This window comes from Fukomys damarensis, unplaced genomic scaffold, assembly GCF_012274545.1.
Source record: "Fukomys damarensis isolate Sample0158 unplaced genomic scaffold, DMR_v1.0_HiC HiC_scaffold_11, whole genome shotgun sequence".
In the NCBI taxonomy this organism is placed as follows: domain Eukaryota; kingdom Metazoa; phylum Chordata; class Mammalia; order Rodentia; family Bathyergidae; genus Fukomys; species Fukomys damarensis.
In genome coordinates, this window is record NW_022900923.1 from 11,272,154 (window position 1) to 11,283,953 (window position 11,800).

At 41.8% G+C, this 11,800-nt stretch overlaps 1 protein-coding gene across 1 annotated transcript in view; it reads left to right on the plus strand.

Annotated features, from left to right (window-relative positions):
* Positions 1-3,347: 3,347 nt before the first annotated feature.
* Positions 3,348-11,800, plus strand: part of Efcab2 (EF-hand calcium binding domain 2) — an 81,967-nt gene continuing 73,514 nt past the window's right edge. Inside the window, exon 1 of the transcript XR_004516624.1 lies at positions 3,348-3,720. The gene's annotated coding sequence lies outside the window, so the exon portion shown is untranslated. The remainder of the gene's footprint in view (positions 3,721-11,800) is intronic.

An 11,800-nucleotide genomic window follows, 5' to 3' on the forward strand; every position in this document is an offset into this window, starting at 1 on the left:
GGTTCCAGCCGAGGGACACCTGACTGAAGCTTTTCTTACTTGCAGGGTTTTGAGTTGCGTTCCTAATACTGAAGACCTCTAGTTCCTAGCAGGGAATTGCAAATACAAAAGCCTGAAACTGTATCACAAATGTCTGAAGCAAGAAAGGAGTGTGGCTTAGTGGGACTTGCTGAGGGTTTGGGGGGGGGCTGGCGTGAATGGTGTGTGTGTGTGTGTGTGTGTGTGTGTGTGGTCAGCGGGGAGGGGCTGGCTGCTTGCCAAGAGCAAGAGGAAGCCAAAGCTTTTAAAAAGGGAGAAAATACAATTCAGCTTTATTGTTTTTTTATTTTTTGGTAGTGCTAGGGCTTAAACCCAGGGCCCAGCAGGTGAGTGCTCTACCACTAAGCTACATGCCTGGTGCTTTAATTTAAAATTTTTTTAAAATTTTTTAAAATTTGAGACTGGCCTTGAACTGGGAATCGGCCGGCCTTCCTGCAGCAGGCCATGCGATCCCTATCCACTGCCCCTAACTGGGGTTATATGCATGTGCCACCAAGCCCTGCTCAGTTTGTATTTTTAAGAAGTTACATATCTACCTTATCAAACCTTTATACTTTATGTATAGTGCAACTTTAAAATCCTTTCAGGTTTTGGGGTATACAGAGCATTATTGTCACCTGTTGTCACCCTGTGTACACACCAGAGCTGCTTGCTCCTGTCTAACTCCAGCTGGTGCCCATTGATCAACCTTTTCCCATCTCTCCTAACTCCCTACTGTTTTTTTTTTTTTTTTAATTTTTAAATTCTTTTTTGGTACCAGGGATCGAACTTGGGTCCTTGCGCTTGCAAGGCAGGCCACCGAACCGCTGAGCTAAATCCCCAGCCCCTCCCTACTGTTTTTAAAAAGGTGGTTTTTTGCTTGTTTGATTGATTTTTTTTTTTTTTTTTTGGACAAGGCTTTCTGTGTAGCTCTGGCTGGACTTGAATTTGAGACCCTTGTGCCTCAGCTTCCTGAGTGCCAGGGTTATGGGTGTGTCCACCATGCCTGGTTTAGAAAAGTTATTTATTTCACACAACTACCCTTTCAACGTTGGCTTTCAAGAGCATTGCAAAGTGTGGGATGGTTTCATCTTGTATATTTGCAGTTTAAATATCTTTCGTCAGTCATCCAATTTATATGTTGCATGTAAAATGCCGGGGCCCTTGAACTGGTTGCATACATTAACAGCACCGCTTTATTTGAAAAATAAAAGAGGAGGGCCAGAGATTTAGCTCAGTGGTGCCACTGCCTGCCTCAAAAGTGCAAGGACCCAAATTCGATCCCCAGTACCCAAAACAACAACAAATAAAAGAGGCTCTTGGCTGCACTGTGGAAGATTGGAGCAAGGCAAGAACAGCCCATGTGGTGTCGTGAATTAGGTGACAGCAGAGAAGACGGCCCAGAAGCTTTCAGTTGAAAGAGTCTCGATTTCTTGGTTATCAGGAGTGCTTGGAGGCAGAGGTGTAAATTAACAACTTTGACTCATTTGGTCTTTACTGTAGCTGGCTTGTTTTCCTTTTAAACTAGAATCATCTACAATAGTAGATGATAGTACACATTTGATAGATGAAAGGACAAATTTTATAAATGGATTGTTGTATTTTGCTGTTGGATCAGAAATAAAAAATCACTAAGAACTATCTCCCCCCACAAAAAAAAGACAAGAATTTATTTCTTGACTTTTTTTCAGAACAGCCTATGTCTGGAATAGGTGTTGGCATTACTTGAGTCAAACAGAACAATAACATTATTTATGCTTTCACTTAATTAACCTTGAGGGCATTTCTTTTTACCTTCTTTGTTGTATACTTTAAATAGTTATCATGGTAAGTGTTTCTCTTGGGGCTTATTATTTTATCTTAATTCTGTAAATAGGGTTTGGAGCACCTAGTTAATGTTTATGCATATAGACACCTTAGCTTTAGGAAAAACTCAGCTGCATTGTGTATTTCAAAAATGCTCTTCTATACCTAAGTGACTTCACTTGTATTTTGGTTATGACTGATTCCTCTGTGATTACTATCTATAATTTCTTCTTTTGAAATTAATATTTTGGATTTTCTTTTTATAAAGGTTTAACATAATCACACATAGTTTTAGCCTTCTTAGTATTTCCATTGCCAAGAAAACAAGTTGTTGGCACTGGTAGTATCAAATATGGAATTAAAGAGAAAAGAGGGTTGCTATATAATATTTCATCGATAAAAATCATTGTATTGGCATATTAATATAATTATTTTAATAATAAGTCTACTGCATGTTGTGGACTAAAAGAGTAAGAACAAGTGAAAGTAAGGTAAAGAATATTTTTTATTTATTATTATTATTATGTTTTGCATTGCTGGGGCTTGAACCCAGCATCCTGGGCTGCCACTCTACCACTGAGCTGTACCCCTAGTCCAAGAATATTTTTTAAAGGAATATGAAACATAACTTTATTTAGTATTTTAAGTGGATGATTTATATATTTTACCTAATGCAAAAATTATTGTAATTATAAGTTCAAAATATTATTAATGAAATGTAACCAGATTCTTGTAAGAGATATAACTTCATGATATAACCAGGCATGGTGGCACACCCCTGTAATCCTAGCCCTTAGGAGGCTGAGACAGGAAGCTTCCTAGGAGTTGGAGACCAGCCTGGACTACATAGCAAGACCCTGTATCAAAAAAAGAAGAAAGAAGAAAACTACTACTAACAACACTGAATGTGAAATGAGATTTTGCGTTTCTCCTTTCTATCTACATTTCATGTGACTGAGTAATAGAAAATTTATTTTCTCTCTATAAAATCAATGTAACTTACTTTCTTGTATTACTAAGCAACTTCTCCAAATTAGACAAAATTAGTAATGATAACGGGTAACTTTTATTGAGTTTTACTACATCTTGGTCGGTATTCTTTAAAACAGTCCTGTGAAATAGATACTTTTGATATTGTCCATTTTACAGATGAGAAAAACCAAATATGTGAGCAGCTAAGTAACTAGAGGCTGCCGTTCTAGTAAGTGGACAATCCGACCTCGGGATTCAGATGGTCTGGCTCTAGGGAAATGATAGCAAAATTTATTTAAAGACATTAATAAAGTATTTTTAAAGTAACTAATATCACACTTTATTCAGATTGTCTTAGTTTTTACCTAATGCCCTTTTCTGTCCGTGACAGGGTAGACATTCCATGTAGTTGCTATGGCACCGTAAACTCCGCTTGGCAGTGGCAGTTTCTCAGGACTTTTCCTGTTCTGGATGACGTCTTGGACCGTTCTGAGGAGTGCGGTCATCATGGCCCTCCCTGGAATCTGAGTAGTTTTCGTCTGGTAATCAGCCCAGGGTCACGGGATTAGGGAGGAAGGAGCACACGGGCGAGCGCCATTTTCCGTGTGTCGTAGCTGGGATGCACACTGAATGCAGCTGCTCACCACGGAGGGTGACCCTCCTGAGAGCTCTGGGGGTACCGGCAGGAGAGCGCTGCCCCCGCACACTGACGAGGACCCAGACCTCCTCTGCGGAGGGTGGTCGTGCTCTCCCGCGGAGCTGAGCGTGAGCGCTAAGCTCCCGGAGGGCCTCGCACTGGGCAGTGAGGGAGGAAGGGGACACCGCCTCGCCAGCCGCGGAATCAACCCTGGCCGTCAGTGGGGTGACAGATGTTGCAGCCAGATCTGCCTCACGTCCGATGTCAGTTTTGATCACGGAGCTGAGGTAGCGTTTGTCAGGTTTCGCTGCTGAGTTACTATTTCCTTTTCTCCTGAAGTCTGGAAAGTAGCCCCTGTGTACCCTTGATGCCTCAGGAGGATGGAGTAACACTGCCCCTCCTCGAAGGTAGAGAATCTACATGAGTTAATTACATATTGGAAATTGCTCTGCCCAGATTTGTGTCTTCTGTTTATACACACCCAAACTTTCATTTCTGTCAGTGTGGACTCAGGGATATTTGTTGTCTGTTTTGGGTTACAATCCAGTACTACTTACAGCTCAAGTTATTCCAGGGGCTTTGGCCCCTGGAGGTTCTTTCGCTTGGCTTCTGTGGACACAAACTCAGATGTCTTGCAGCGTGACTTGTGATAGTAAGGAAGGGCTGGAGTTAGTGCTGTGCCCACAGGTTGAGGGCTCAGGCCATGAAGGGGCGCCCGGGGTCCATACAAAGTGACGGGCTCCCCACCACTCTCCCCAGTTAGCCGTCAAGGGGCCTTTCTCACAGCCCTCCCGCAGCTCAAGGGAGCACTGAGCACATTTACCGGTCTATTATCAAGGACATCGTAAGGGAAACATGAACAAGTGAGGAGCTGCATGAGGGGAGGCCCAGGAAGGGGAGCAGCAGCCCAGGAGCTGGGTGGAGTCCCCGCACGTCCTGTGGATGTGTTCGCCAACCTAGAAGTTCTCCAGACCCTTTCCTGAGCGTTTCTGTTTCGTTGCATTATGTAGGCGCGACGGAATAAATGCTGGCCTCTTGTGATCCACTGTCTCCACCCCTCTTCCCTCCTTGCAGATCCAGGGATAGGGCTGAATTTTGAGCAGATCCTGTAGTTGGTTTTTTTGTTTTAATTTTTTTGATAAGTCTTTCTGATTATTATTCTTGTTACATTTATTGAGAACTTGTCTACCATGAGCCACTTTATACTATTCCCTTAATGCATAATCTCATTTAATCTTCATAACAACTTTGTGAGATATTATTCTCTCATTTTACAGGTGAAGAAACAGGCTAGTGGGAGGTAGTGACTGTTCACATATGTAGTTAGGAGGAGGCAGGACTGTTTGGTCACCATTTTACTACTGCCTTCTATTTTAAACTTTTATGCTGATAACTCAGAATTTCTGGAAAATCATGCTAAGTTCTTGTGATTTACTTAAGTCAGCAAACAGATATTCATAAGGAAACATTTTTTTCTTGACATTCAGTAACTTTCAAGTTATTCTCATATAGTTTGAGTCTTTTAAAAAAGGTTCTTCTGTTTTTCATAGTGCAGAATGTAAAGAAAGCTGTTAAAATTGACTTTCTGGGCTGATTACATTGAGGAGAAATCAGCTGGTTTATAGATGGCCTTTCACATTGACTGTTTTAACCCACACCTTAAAAAAAAAATAGAAATAACTGGTGGGGAGCTGAAAACTGCAGTAACCTTTCTTCTAAACCATAAAATGTAGTTGACAGACATCTTTTTATAGATATATCTGTGACTGCAGACTGTTTTTAGACTTAATTTTTTTCAGAAAGGAAAATCTTTCCTTCAAATGTATGAAAGCTGTTTATAGTAAAACAGCAAACGAAGACAAGACAGGAACCCACCCTGCTCAAGCTAAGTTGGACCACATTTGCCTTAAAGTGGGGTCAGCAGTTATAGTGGAACCCAAGTATATATTTAACGAGTAAAAGGGTTTTAAAATATTAGTTCCAAAATAATTTTTCACATGTGAATTCTTTTTAAAATTGAGAAAGTGGTAAGTCCAGAGGAGAGAAAAAAAGGAAAAGAAATCTGATCTCATTTAGCAAAATTTGTTGAGTAACTAGGATTTCCAAATAAAAGAATGAATTTGACACAGGCACTATTTTAGTTAACTACTGTTGGGTTTCCAGTGTGACTTTATTCACTTGCCTTTAAACTCCAGCGTATATCTTTCTCAAAGGCCAGCACTGCCCAGTTCCAAGCCTTCTCCCAGAATTTAATTTAAATTTTTTGTTTGTTTTTTGAGACAGGGTCTCACTATGTAGTTGAGACTGACCTGGAACTCACTATGTAGCCCAGGCTGGTCTCGAACTCAGCAATCCTCCTGCCTCAGCCTCCTGAGTGCTGGGATTACAGGCATGTGCCACCATGCCCGGCCTTTTTCTTTTTTCATTTTTGAGACAGGGTCTCACTGTGTAGCCCAGGCTGACCTTGAACTCACTGTGTAGCCCAGGCTGGCCTCAAACTCATGGTGATCCTCCTGTCTCAGTCTCCTGAGTGCTGGGATTACAGGCATGTGCCAATATGCTCAGCTCCCATATTTTTAGACATTTATTATAGTAGCATTCTACTTTCAGGTATCAAAATTTATTAGTTATTTTTAAAAAATTGTGGTACTAGGGATCAAACTCAGGATCTTGTGCCTGCAAGGCAGGCATGATATCACTGAGCTATATCCCTGGCCCACTTATTTTAAATTTTTATCTGTTACTTATTTTTGTGATAGATTACCCTAAAACTTACTGGTTTAAAACAACAAATGTTGAGCCAGGCTTGGTAGTCCATACCTGTCATCCCAGCAAAGGAAGCTCAGGCAGGAGGATTGACACAAATTTGAGGCCAGTCTAGGCTACATAGCGACTTTAAACCCAAGTGGATTACATAGCAAGACCTTGTCTCAAAAAGCAAAATAAACCATAGCTACATCTGTATCTCTCTATCTGTAGCTCACAATTTTGGGCTGGAGTCATAGCACCTTGTTAGATCACTTGTGTAGCAAGAAGCATGAAGCCCTAAGTTTGATCCTTAGCACTGCTAAAAACAGAAAAGAAAAAAAAATTTTTAAAAATGTAATTCTCCTGCACGGTTTCTTAGCATCAGGAACCTGGAAGCACTTCAGCTGCAGGTCTGGCTCAGAGTTTATCCTGAGGCTGCAGTCAGGATGAGGGCTGGGGCTGAGGTGAGGAGCGAAAGTGACACGTGTACTCCTGCCGGTTCCGTCTCCCGTTGGTGCTGTGGACCAGCCCAGCTCTGTGTGGAAGGAAACTGACCACACGTGTGAAAACTGGGAGGCAGGCGTTGCTGGAGCCATCTGGACGTTGTCTGTCACATCTCTGTTTTAGAGAACTTCATAGCTTTCTGAGCGTTTATTGGATGCTACATGTTCCAAGCATCACGTCAGACTCACACAATGTCCATTTGGTATTTAACATCCCGGTAGGAGCTGCTGGCTCCAGTTAAGGCTTAAAGAGATCAAGTAATGTGTTCAAAGACGTACAAGAGAACATACAATGGAGCCTTCATCTGGGAGAAAAGGCTTGGAAGTCTAGGCCTTGGGTAAATGAGTACGTAAGTATCCACTAGGATAACTGTTTTTGTATTTAAATATTAATATTTTAAAGTTTAGCGTTAGCAGCTTAACTTCTATTTTATACGTGGTCACCTCTGATCAACTATTTTTTCTTTGCATTCCCTTTCTGTATAGCTCTGACTTTTCTTTAACCTGTCTTTTCTCATTCTTCTGCTGATTTTTCCTTCAAAGCTTTTCTTGGATTCCTTTGGCACTTCAGATTTTTCTAATGTAAAAAAAAAAAAACAAAACCCAGAACACCCCTCTCATTTCTGTGTCTTTACTTAATCCTGGCTTTCCTTATCTGAGGCCATTTTGAATAGTGATGTGCATTTTCCAAATTACCTTTTTGCCTTTAAACCTCTACAGTTAATCAATATATTTCAACTCCAAATTATTGCTATTTACATTCCTACAAAAGTTCTTCCTTTGAAATTTGCACCATCTTAATTTCCTTTGGTCCGTCTTTGTCGCTGTCCTTTTTTTAGTCTCCCTCTAGCATACTCCTTGTTGATCAAAACCTTTAAGCCTTCTTTATCAGTTTCCTGTTCATCCCACATACCACGGTCCTTCCTGGTGACTTCAGTAAGCCATGTAAACCACAGTCCCATATACTTGTTTCATAATCTTACTCTTTTCAGTTCCGACGACTTTCATTTCCACTCGATTTTAGCATTGTACTTTCATGATTAAGCTCCATGAGATACAATGAAACCTCTATTCTTTTCATTCTTTTGACCCTAGCATCCTGAATTCCCAGTACTGTTCTTCTCCCCTTCTTATTAACAGGTATATTAGATCTCATCAGGACTTCTGGTTTCCTTGACCCCAGCTTAGCACTCAAACAAAACTGGGCTAATGTAGAAGGAAAAGAAGTCTGTTTAAAGATAGGAGGGAGTCACAACATCAGTAGGAAGTGGTATGAGTAGCTTGGGTCAGAAGAAAGGCACCAGAGCTGCTGGCGGCCACAAGGGCAGTCTTGTTCGTGTGCCATTGCTGGTGCCATTTCCCTAGTTCACGGCCACTAAATTCTTTCATCTCCATAACAAATAATTCACAGACTGTCTGTACACTTTAAGTTACCTCCTTGAGATTCAAAATCCTGCATAAGAACATATGATTGACTGAGCCTAGGTCACAATCCTGTTCCTTCAAACTAGAGAACAGAGAGAGGAAAGATCTATGCTCTATGGCCTACTTAGACAGTAGACACTGTTTTCTGCCGATACCACATCCAGTAGGGACTTTGTCCAAATAGGAAGAGTATTTGAATCCTTGATACAAACAAACAAAACCACAAAGAAGAAAAGGACAGGCGATGAGGGGAAGAGAGAACGGCTTCACAGATGTCCACTCGAGCCTCCTGCTGGGTCAGGAGTGGCTTAAGTATGTCTCTAAGCCTCCTGATCCAGCCTCACCCTCCTAACTCTCAGTAGATGACTTTGTTTCACATTTTGAGAGTGGTAACTGTTAGGCTTGACCTCCCTTAGGTTTCTGCCTGTACCCATAAGCGTACCTTACAGTGCTCTTCTTTCCGACCTTCTGTTTTTATCTTAGGAGAAGAGCTGTTCCTTCTGCTGTTCAGAACCAATTTCCTTATTCATGTTTATGACCTCATCCATTCCTGCCTTCCATAGGACATTCTGTCCTTTTATGTCATGCACTACTGAATGCAGGAGACACAAAGATGAACTCAATACACCTTTGGAGGACTTGCAGTATTTAGTAGGAGAAAGACATAAATAACTGCAGCACAGTGATTTGTTCACGTGTATAATTATTTGTGTAATTTAACATCTGATTTTCCATTAAAATGTCAGCACATGTATGTTTTGTTCTTCACTTTATCTTCAGTGTATGGTACATAATAAATGGTACTGAGATTGCTGGATCAGAAACTCAATGAATCAGAAACTCAATGGTTTAGAAGCTAGGGTGTGTGTGTGTGTGTGTGTGTGTGTGTGTGTGCGTGTGTGTGTGAAAATCTCTGTAATCCTCAGGGGACAATAATAAATTGCCCAAATACACTTAGTTTATGAAGGGTATATCAGACATGTATTTGGGGGTCTGTCTGGATGTCATGTAATAATGTGGTGGTTCCCAAACTTGAGTGCTCATCAGGCTCTCCTGAGGGACTTTGTAAAAATATAGAGATTACTGGTCCAAGCCCAGGCAGACTGTATCAGAATTTTCAGAGGCAGAGCTTCTTCTTCTTCTTCTTCTTTTTTTTTTTTTTTTTGCATTGTTGGGGGTTGAACCCAGGGCTTTTGCATTCAGCTACATCCCAGCCCTTTTTCGTATTTTTATGTTGAGATAAGGTCTCACTAGGTTGTCACATTGCCCAGGCTGGGTTTGATTTGCAGTCCTCCTGCACCAGCTTCCCAGAATAACTGGGATTACAGGTGTGCACTACCACACCTGGTTTGGATACATGCATGAGACCAGCCCTTGGATATTCTCACTTAAGTGGCCTGGTTCTGTTCCTGAGTTCTTGGGAATTAACGCATGCGGTGTCATAGTAAGGCAGGAGTCGCTGACCAGCCGGGATGCCTTCAGTGTTGCTGAGGTGGTTCAGCTTGGCCCAGCAGGTGCTGGGGAGTCTCCGGAGGCTTTCCAGCTGGGGAGCAGTGCAATCAGACGTCCAGCTTACGCACAGCGCTCTGGTAACAATGCGAAGGAAACTGAAGGACTAAGACTGCAGGCAGTAAGAATTCCTGTCTTCAGATTACTCCATTGACCACTGCTTTTCTTTTTGCCCAAACTCTTAAATCTTCAAAAACAAATTTTTTCTTGATCTTGCCGATCTTTCACTTGTATGAGTTTCTGTTTTTCCTCGCCAGTTTCTTGAGAGAAACAGTTATATTTAAGCAAGTTTTCAGTCAGTTTGAGAAATACTCCTTCGTGTTTTCTTCATTATTGCCCCTTCCTTACTGACAGCTTAGCTTCCACTCCATCGCCCGAAATCTTCGCCAAGGCCGCCTTTCGTTCAGTGAATATTTACTGAAAGTTATTTGCAGGCAGGTCCCTTTGTCAGACATGGTTTTTAAAAGAGCGCACTTGGAAACGTATTTTTTTCTTCCGTGATTCAGGCATTCATGCCACAGCCTTTATGGAGCACGAAGTAACCTCCATGTGTCTGCAGATGCCAGGACCGTTGGCCGTGGCGGTGATGGGAACAGGTGTGGCCTCCAGCTTCACGGCCCCGGGGTCAGGGGGAGCAGAGGTGGAAGGCAGGGAAGCAGTTGCAATGCGATGGGTAAACGGGCGCCCGGGACGGACGCATCCTCTGCTCTCCTCGCCGTTTCATCCTCCGGACCACTTTGCCCAGCCTTGGTTTCGCCAGTCCACTCCCCTCCGAGCAGCCCCCATCCTGACTCCTCACCTGGCCAGACAGGCCGTGCCCCATAGCTCTTCAGGTGACACCTGTGCCTTAGAGAAGGTCCCAGTTCTGTGCCCATGGTGCCTCAGTCCGTCTCACTACAGGGAAGCTGAGGAGCGCTATCTTTAACTTTTCCTCATGCTTTTTACTTTTGTAAAATTACATTGCAGTACAGTTTTGCTTTTTATTATTTTGAATTATTTTAGGGGAAGAGAAAAAATTGCCCAGGTTAATATAAAGGGTAATCATTCTAAAAAGCATACCCAAGAATTAGTATGTAATAAACACCCATAGGAATGCATGAGTAGGGACCAGGATGTAGCTCAGTGGTGCCACACTTGCCTGGCAAGTGAAAGGTCCTGAGTTCTATCCCCGGTACCAGAAAAAAAAAAAATGCATGGGTGATGAAGAGTAGGAAATAATTGAAAAATGTTTGTTAACACTCAAACCCTACTGAGATTATTTTTCCCCCCATTAAGTTTATCGGTACATTTAAAGCAAATAATACAATTACATTTATCATTGGGATCTTGTACCTTTACATGATATGTCTTGGTTATTTTTTTGCCATACCCCTACCCTCCCTTCACCTGCTTCACCCTTCCCTATATTTTTATTTTTTTTTTGAGACAGGGTCTTACTGTGTAGTTGAGACTGACCTGGAGCTTACTGTGTAGCCCAGGCTGGTCTTGAATTCACAGCGATCCTCCTGCCTCAGCCTCTGGAGTGCTGGGATTACAGGTGTGTGCCACCACACCCGCCTGTTGGTAATGTTTTAAGTACATTTTCAATGTCACTGAATGTAGTTGGGGTGTTTAGACTTTTAAAAAATTTTTTTATTGAGTTTATTGGTACAATCTAGGTATACAATACAGTTACATTCATGGTCTTGAATTCACAGCGATCCTCCTGCCTCAGCCTCTGGAGTGCTGGGATTACAGGTGTGTGCCACCACACCCGCCTGTTGGTAATGTTTTAAGTACATTTTCAATGTCACTGAATGTAGTTGGGGTGTTTAGACTTTTAAAAAATTTTTTTATTGAGTTTATTGGTACAATCTAGGTATACAATACAGTTACATTCATTATTGGGATCTTGTACACCTTTACGTAGCAGGTCTTGGTTCTCATTTTTCCCCTTGTCTGTTTTTTGTAATAAGTATAATACAAATATTAAGAACCTCTCCAAGATCAAACAATTCTCTGAAAATTCCCACTCAAGCCATCTGCCTCGGATTGTTATTGTTTCCTTTCCTATTTATTTATTCAGCCTCTCATGCCTGGAGTGCTGGGAATACAGTCAGGTCACCACATCTTGCTATTTTGTCTTAATAAGGACAAGTCCCTTTTCTACTGTAGCTCACTAGCTCTTTACTTTTCAACTCTA